The following is an 8,858-nucleotide window of genomic DNA, read 5'->3' as shown; positions in this document are numbered from 1 at the left end:
ATTAACCAGACTATAAAAGTTCATGGTTACACAGAGTTTGTGTGTTGGTCCGTCATACTTCCGGATGGCAATGTTGTGAACTCCTTGGCCAAGCGCATTCTATCTATATGCATATTGTGCAGCCAACATCGTGAATTTGATTTTTATTTGTCGGTGATTATTTCATTCCTGACATGAACACGTTATCGTAACGGGACATAACACACCGATTTGGGAAAGGGGAGGGGGCGGGGCGGTGACAAGATCAGACAGACAGGGGCGCAACTCGCCGACTGCACTGACTGACAAACAAGTGTGTAGCGTAGATAGGTAGAGCAGTAGGCAAGCAGACATGACTGATATTATAATGTGTGATTATGAATGCATCGTCGTTGTGTGTTATATACCTCACCAGGTTTAAAATCAAGAGAGGTTTGAAACAGTCCCAGATTAATATTATACCAACTGTTGCGTGTTAAGAAACGTGGAGTGAGTGAAATTAAAATTTCACATTATTTCAACTTATAAAACTCATGTTTCACCAAAGGATTATATTTTATAGTATTTTGTGCAACAATACGTAAGTAGTTTTGCCAGTCATAATGTGCAATACTTTCAATTCATTCTTGTCTTTATCCTGTAAATTTATCCACTGATTGCAAATTGCATTAAGTATAAACAATTTTTGCTCTCGTGGGTAACTTTTACATTCAAGTTGTTAGTTTTGAATTTATTTTTACTGAAAAATTTGCCAGCCCGATGTTATCCTAATGCAGCACAATACAGGGTAATATAATGATATCACCGGTATTAAAATGCCATTTTCAATCTTTTTTCCAAATCATCAACTGCGTGGTTTGTTGTTATTAGTTTTTGGTCTTTCTAAGAAACATTCTAAACACGCCGCTTTATCAGGGAGCCAAGCTGAAGAAAATTATTCTTTGAAATTTAGAAAGTCGCGACATTGCGTCATTGAGAAAAAAATCTGATGTGGACAATGATCTTCTGGCAGTGAAGGGCAAAAGTCCCATTGGAGAAAAAAAAAGAACCTTCGCTCCCGAACTCGATAGATAGAATATAATAATAAATAATTAAAAAATAATAATATCAAAACAAAGCTAGTGCTAGGAACTTGCGGTAAAACAGACTGATCTCCTACACATTGGAAAACAATATAGACATAATATGCGACTTATAGGAGAAACGAAGTTGACACCAATCAGCTCTTTTACTATTTTCAGACCGCCGGTTAGTGATTAGTTCTCACTAAATTATATCAATAAGACTAGCCTATTAACATGAAAGGTTAAAAACAGATTTGTGTCGCCTAGCTGGCGGATGTTGTGAATATTTTACCTAAACACATCGCATCAACATTTAGACTATCTGAGACAGTCCTTTAGAAGTCTGGGTACAGATCCGTGATCTGCATGATAAATGATGTTTTAAACGCTACATCTTTATTATTTTTTTTTTCGGTGTGTGCATGAACTGCAACTACCACCTGTAAATTATCTGAGATCTCTAATTAGGTGGATTAGTGTTTGTTATAATTTTATTTTGAATTTATCCTCGGCTAATCACCAGATGAATGTCTCTCCTAGGCAGAATTATTCATCGATTTCGCTGTAATGTACTTGAACGTTTTGCGTTTTGCGATACTTTGATCGTATGGCGATGCTCCTGGGTTCGAACCCTTGTCTATATGCACAGATGACAAACTTTGGGGAAGGATTTATTTTTTCACACATAGATATCTAGTCCTATCGGAGGTCCCTTTGAAACAAAAAGCCCAGCTGTGTGTATCATCCAAAAATGTTGTATAAAATTAAGTCTGTAATTGCATATCTGGCATACATTGACGAGACACCGTTTTTCACTTTGTCCAGAATTGTTTACAGCAAATGATATCGATGTAGAATAAAAACGACCCTCAGTGGATCAAAAAGGAATTCTTAAACGTGACAATTCTTTGAAATATAGATGTTTATTTCCAAAAGACGGTTCAGTTCATATCCTAGGGAAGTAGCAGTGTGGAATGTTTTGATAATTTCAGACTATCTTCAGTGATATTTAATGCTTATGTGCCTACTTTTGTTCTCTGTTGAATTTGTCCCTTATCTTGCCCCTCATTGAACTTGTCCCTTATTGAATATTGCCGATTCTCCATTAGTAAAAAAAACAAACAAAACAACAGAACAAGCTAACAAACCTTACCAAAGAAAAATAAATGAAACATTAATTTTATGTTTATCTATTTATATTAATTAATGGCATGCTGAGTTAACCTCATATTCAATTCCTACCAGGGCTACCGATGACGTCACCTCGGGCCGTCTGGTTGTTCATTGTTGAACAAAATTGAGATTTTAAAAATGAATCGGGAAACAATGACGCGAACAGAATAAATGCCTTTAAAGTAATTATTTGAAGAGAATATCGAAAATTAATTAGTGCGAATCTTTTTCCTCCATTTAAAGTAGAATAATGATACGGATTAGAATTCATATTAACAATGGAAGGGAGCCTTTGATCAAGATGTTGTGAGTTCGAATCACAGTCAAAGTACAAGATTCGTTTCTTAAAAGGTGTCTGACCTATGAAAGGTTATACAAACATGGATGCGAACGTTATCATAGCCATAGGTTACCTTCCGTGTTACGTGTAATGTAGCGATCTGTCTTTTCATATTATCGAGGGCATGCATCATTTCAGATTATGACTTGTTGGTTCGCATTACAACAGTATATAGTCATAATTATGGTACCTATTCTGTTTTCTCACTTGCCAACTCGTAACACCACGCACGCATCTTATTCCAAGTGACAAATCCGGATAATCGAAAGACCCCCGGAAAAGGCAATTTTGTTCTTGTTAGCCAAGTGGACCGACTGGCTGGCCGGTTCTGTTTTACCTTTTAACATGTGTACGGTTTGAGTTGGACGTTCCTCAAATATCAATAATGTAAAGCGCCTTAGAACACGATATCACACAATTTTTACATTATTATTTTCACTAAGAGAACATCAACAGCGATGCCCCCCGAGTTCCATGAATTTAGACTTCCATCACTGCCACTGCCCTCGTTATGTAAGGCAACGTTAGCTTAGAGTAAAATCTGAAGCACAAATCGCATCGCTGTCACGGTTGTCAGTGGTTATATTCAAATAATTATTAAGGGATCAATCATTGTTCTTTCGGGTTAGAATAAATTCGAACCCCGCCCTTAACCCTCTCCTTACTACCTACAGCAAAATCGTCACATTTGTTACGACACAATATACGTTTTTCTTATTCAGATTTATTTTGTATATCACAATGATCTTTGTTTAATAATAAGAACATAAAGTTGTTTTGTAGAGAGATTGTTTGAGTTTAAGAAAGCAATTTTTCTGCTGGGTAAGCCTGCCATTTTTGGGGAAAATACTGAAAATGATAGGTAAGGAGAGAGTTAAAGTGATTTTAAAAGATTATAGGGCCACCATATATATTTAGTTGTTGAATATTTACATTTCACCCAGTGTATTATAGCTATTAGAGCAGTCATCCAAATTTATTTAGCAAAAGATCGTTTAAAAAAAAGTAATGATGACATGTTTGGCGCATTTTCAAAATTATATATTGCTCAATGCGGTCTACGTTGTTATTAATGAAAATGCATTTCTCACAACCCGCACGTCCGCACACCCACACACCCCCCCCCCCCCTCTCTCTCTCTCTCTCTCTCTCTCTCCTTCTCTCCCTCTCTCTCTCTCTCTCTCTCTCTCTCTCTCATATATATATATATATATATATATATATATATATATATATATATATATATATATATTGTGTGTGTGTGTGTGTGTGTGTGTGTGTATCAATCATACGTACACACACGCGCGTATACAGTAAAGGCAAACAGGACAACATATGACACAAACACAAACATAATTGAATATTCACTCATTGTTATAATCATATTCTAACGATTAAAATAGGCATACGTGAATAGGAAGTGTTAGATTTATAAAAATAACCAGTTTGTTGTTCCATGATGGTTCTGGAAATAGAATTCCATATATGGAGCCCCAAGACTAAACACTTGTATTTAAAAAGAGGAACTAAAAGTTTATTTTTATCGGACGATAATCTCAATGATCTAGAAGGTGTTTTAGGATAAAACAGTTTTTTTTAAAGTAGAGAGGGACTTCATCATTTAAACATTTTGGCGATTTTGTAGATCAATCTCTATTTGAGTTGGTAGTCAGTACAGTTCGTAAAGAATATGGAACTATAGCGTGATGTTATAATACTGGTTTCAATCTCATTGGAAGTGTGAAACTAGTCATCCGGAGGACTGGGTACATAAATTGTGCAGCGGATATTTTGGTCTCAGGGTGATGGCATATTATTATTATATTATCTATCGTAAATAAAAGCTGGTCGTCAATAATTTAAAAAAAGGATCATTCAATCTCTACGCCCCGTTATTCCAAAGAATCTAGCCATACATCGTGATACCAAAGTAGTTATGCCAGCTTATGATTCAATATGTAATCTGTTCATTAATAGTCCTCTGGAGGAGTGGTTATACACTTCCAAGAAACCGGAGGAGAGCAAGGTATGACGTCACGACTTCTGCTCCCATTGAGAGGGAGTAGGCCACACCTGTTTTGAAGTTGAGCTTTTATATAGCGTAATATCCACGAATCGTGCTCAATGCCCTTTACAAAGGGTCCCTGGGTAACAGCAACACGTAACATAAAGAACGAGATATGACGCCTGTAAGTCGATAATACAATTATTTTTTTTTTGACAGAGACAACGCTGTTAACGGTCAGGCACTCGTTTTACACCTGAGTATGGTAGAGAATGTGAGTAAAGAGTCTTTTCCAAGGACTCAACTATGCGCCGAGCGATGCTCGAACCCAGGACCTTCCAGTTCGAAAGCGAGTGTCTTACCACAAGACCACTTAGTCGCACAAGCTCGTTCTATTAGGATTACATAAAAATTCATAATCAACCAACCGACCAACCAGCCAACTAACCAATCAAATTAAAAACAAACAGACAGACAAACAAATAAACAAAAACTAAAACAAAACAATAACAAAACAAAAAAACAAACACCCCTCTCAAAAAAACAAACAAAAGCAAAACAAAGACAAACAACCAAAGAGTAACAACTGTAACATTAATAATGAAATAAAAAACAGCAGCAGCAACAACATTATCAACGATGGTGATGATAACAACCCCCCCCCCCCCAAAAAAAAAAAAAAAACAACAAAAAAACAAAACAAAAACAACATAAAAAAAAAATAATTACCGTAAAAACAACAATATAACAACAACATTAGGAACGATGATGATGATAACTAAAAAAAAAAAAAAAATTAAATATCTAAAATCAAAAATCAAAAAACAATTACAGTAAAAACAACAATAACAACAACATTAGCAACGATGATAATAATATAGAAAAACAAAATCACTAAACAATTACAGTAAAAACAACAACAACAACAACAACAACAACAATAACAACAACAACAACAACAGAAACAGCAACTACAACAACTTTAGCAACGATGATGATGATAAAAAAAAAAAACAACATAAAAAAATACAATTACAATTACAGTAAATACAACAATAATAACAACAATAACAAGAGCACCAACAACAATAACAAAACAAAAGAACTATAAATAATATAACACGAGCAGCGACAACAATGACAGGTGAAACAAAAGGACAAACATCTATCTAGATATATGATTGTTATGTTTAGCCACGGAGATTCCTGTAATCATTGGAACCAGTGGTGGTTTTGGAATGAACAATCATTTTTAATCCAGTAACAGCGATACCTATTGGCAATATTTTTCAGAATGCCTCCATCCATCAAATTTTGCCTGGTTATAACGGAAAACCTCATTATATTATTTTTCCTTATTTGAAGCCCAGACGGTAACGCCGTTACTACTTTCCTTTCCACTTGTGAGGACAGGGAAATGCTAAGTTTGAGTAAAATGGAAGCCCGCAAGTAAAGGGTTAACACAATGTTTGCCTCTTGGAGTTTCAAGATCTGCGTAGATGATATGATTTTCTATCAGTTGTGTTATATAGTGTTTGTATTTGAGTATGTCATGTATGTAATAAATCAATACACACACTAACACACACCCATACACACACATACGCGCGCGCGGACACACACACACATATATATATATACATACGTATGTACATATACATACTTTCTTCAACGTTCCATTGAGGCCAAGAACTAATTCCGTCACAATAAGATTGTATGACTGATAGCCCTCACGAAACACACAGGTGGTGCCTTAGGGTGCCATAGTGCCAAAAGGTGCCAACGACCTGGACATTATATCAAAATCTATACAACATAATGGACTAGTACCTGGCAAACAACCTCGTTGAAATGGATTAACCCTTTACGGGTTATAGCTTTTAGACATCATATCTTGACGTTTTGACAATGCAACCAATAACTTTTAAACATGCTCTCGTCGGATGTAGATATATCATGGTTAATAATCGGAGAGATTGTGATTCAGGGCAAATTTATTCTTGCCGCTAAGGATCAAAATGGGCTGGTCTTTGGCAAGGAACCTCGTTGAAAGGGATTATCAACAATTCAACGTAATACATCAATGTTGTATCTCGTAAGTGAGAAAGTTCTTTCAAGATCTCATTTATCTGGGGTTTTTTTTTAGTCTTCCTTACACAACTATTATTTACTTTTTATAATACCTTGTAAAAATCCTGTTAAAACCGTTCAGTAATGATGTCTTATTGAAAATTAATCATGTTGCAACTATGTCACGTTTCCCTATTTAACGATATTTTACTAATATTTTTTTCATGTTGATTCATAGGGAAATCCCGATTTTAAGATTGGCAAGGACAGACTAAACAAATAACACACACACACACACACACACACACACACACACAACTCGCACAAACAACAAACACATACACACATACACACACACTCACACACACACACACACACACAGAGAGAGAGAGAGAGAGAGAGAGAGAGAGAGAGAGAGAGAGAGAGAGAGAGAGAGAGAGAGAGAGAGAGACGCACACTCACACATAACTATAGAACAATTCGAGTTTATATATTATAAATAAGCGGAATGGAGATGTTTAACTCTCAATAAGATCACCACAAATCATTGACCGATTATTATGTCTTTCAAGTTTCTACATTTACCTTATGTAATTTATTCATCATTGTTTCTTATCCGGAATAATCAAAGAGAACTGCCGTATGCCTATAAGAACATAAACTGTGCTGAATGACCATGATTGTGTATTCTCATTTTTTAAAGTGATTGCTGAGGTAGGTTGGGTAAGCCCGTTTACTCTATATTACTTCTTGTTTCTTTCTCCATCCCCCTCGATATTCATCTCCCCCTCTCTCGCCGACTCTACATATCTCTCTCTCTCCCTCTCTCTCTCTCTCTCTCTCTCTCTCTCTCTCTTCTCTCTCTCTCTCTCTCTCTCTCTCTCTCTCTCTCTCCTCTCTCTCTCTCTCTCTCCTCTCTCTCTCTCTCCTCTCTCCCCCCCCCCTCCACACACACACCCACTTTAGAACCCATTCCATGTTTCTTTACCCATCACACATACACAGGGGGATTCAAACAACTCGAATGTTCAACAAACAAAAACCATCCAATGTCAATGTATCACTAAGGTTTCTTGATATGGCTGTACCGCCGTACTCTGGAAAAATCCATATTAAGAAATTTGGCCAGAAAACTCGTCCTTCAAATATCGATCGATTTAAATGACCCTCATCTTGGTAAACAACTCTCAAACCTGGGACTTCTCGGCTTTTCCAGGGTACGACAGTGTACTCAAATCAATTTGTTTTTACGTTGTGTGGCTATGTGGTCTTGTGGTATGATCTGAGCGGTGCTGGAAAAGGCTTTTCACTCACAGTCTCTCACCCTTACTCGGTTGTCAAATGAGTACCTGGCCGTTAACTGCGTCTAAGACAAATAAAAAACACAACAAAAATTTTTACTACCACCTAACACCCGTCATGTCTCGTGCTATTTGTTAAATGTTGCTGTTGGCTAGGTTCCCCCTTGTTAATCGCTTTGAGCACGTTGCGTGAATATTGCACTGTATAAATGCTCCAGTGCTCCAGTTTACCACGAGAGCAGTAACGTTGATGTGACATTGGCTATCCCCTTTCACCACGGCACCATTAGATACCGTCGCCTAGGCGTTCCATGGGGGAATATAGATAATCCATCAAGCAAGATGTCTGATGTCAACAGGAATCACCCATGGTTCTCCGAAGTTGATATTATTATGATCTGGAAAAAAAAAATCATTTTCGCCGTTAATCGGTTAATTTGGGTTATCTAAGATCCGAAACTCGAGAGGGGCAATTCATAGACTAAGGCGCAGCTTTAGGATCTATTGGTAGGCCGATAGGCTTGCGACCCGTAGATTCATGGTGCTATACCTGTTGTGTACTCTTTACTTTGTTTAAAAAAAAATTAGACTATAACATGTTTACCTGACTGGTACCATCGTTGTCTCCGTCGAATTTTATAATAACGTCCTTTAGGCTTTATTTCTTGTACACAGTCAAAGTTGTTGTTGGCTTGGGACCCCCCCCCCCCCCACCCCCTTGGGACTTGCATTGAGCACGTTAGTGGCTATTGTTCTGCATAAGCATTTATGGTTTGATTTTGTTTTTGATTTTGAGCTTATATTTATATACAATAATAAGATAAAATAAAATGGAGAGCAACCCCCCCTACCCCCCCCCCCCAAAAAAAAAAAAAACCCAAAAAACCCAAACCCCCAAAACAACACCCCCCTTAATAAACAAAAGC

At 36.8% G+C, this 8,858-nt stretch overlaps 1 protein-coding gene across 5 annotated transcripts in view; it reads left to right on the top strand.

Annotated features, from left to right (window-relative positions):
* Positions 1–202: 202 nt before the first annotated feature.
* LOC144974844 (histamine H2 receptor-like) overlaps positions 203–8,858 on the top strand; it is a 21,055-nt gene continuing 12,399 nt past the window's right edge. The window contains exon 1 of one of the 5 annotated variants that reach the window (XM_078918190.1): positions 203–559. The gene's annotated coding sequence lies outside the window, so the exon portion shown is untranslated. Of the gene's footprint in view, positions 560–6,379; positions 6,657–7,101; positions 7,346–8,858 lie in introns of those variants that run through there. The other 4 variants (XM_078918191.1, XM_078918193.1, XM_078918192.1 and 1 more) reach the window with 4 other exon arrangements.

The sequence above is a fragment of the Berghia stephanieae genome, chromosome 6 (genome assembly GCF_034508935.2).
Source record: "Berghia stephanieae isolate SIO BIC M18660-M18661 chromosome 6, UCSD_Bste_1.3, whole genome shotgun sequence".
NCBI classification, from domain to species: Eukaryota; Metazoa; Mollusca; class Gastropoda; order Nudibranchia; family Aeolidiidae; genus Berghia; species Berghia stephanieae.
This window is presented reverse-complemented; position numbering and strand designations above follow the sequence as displayed.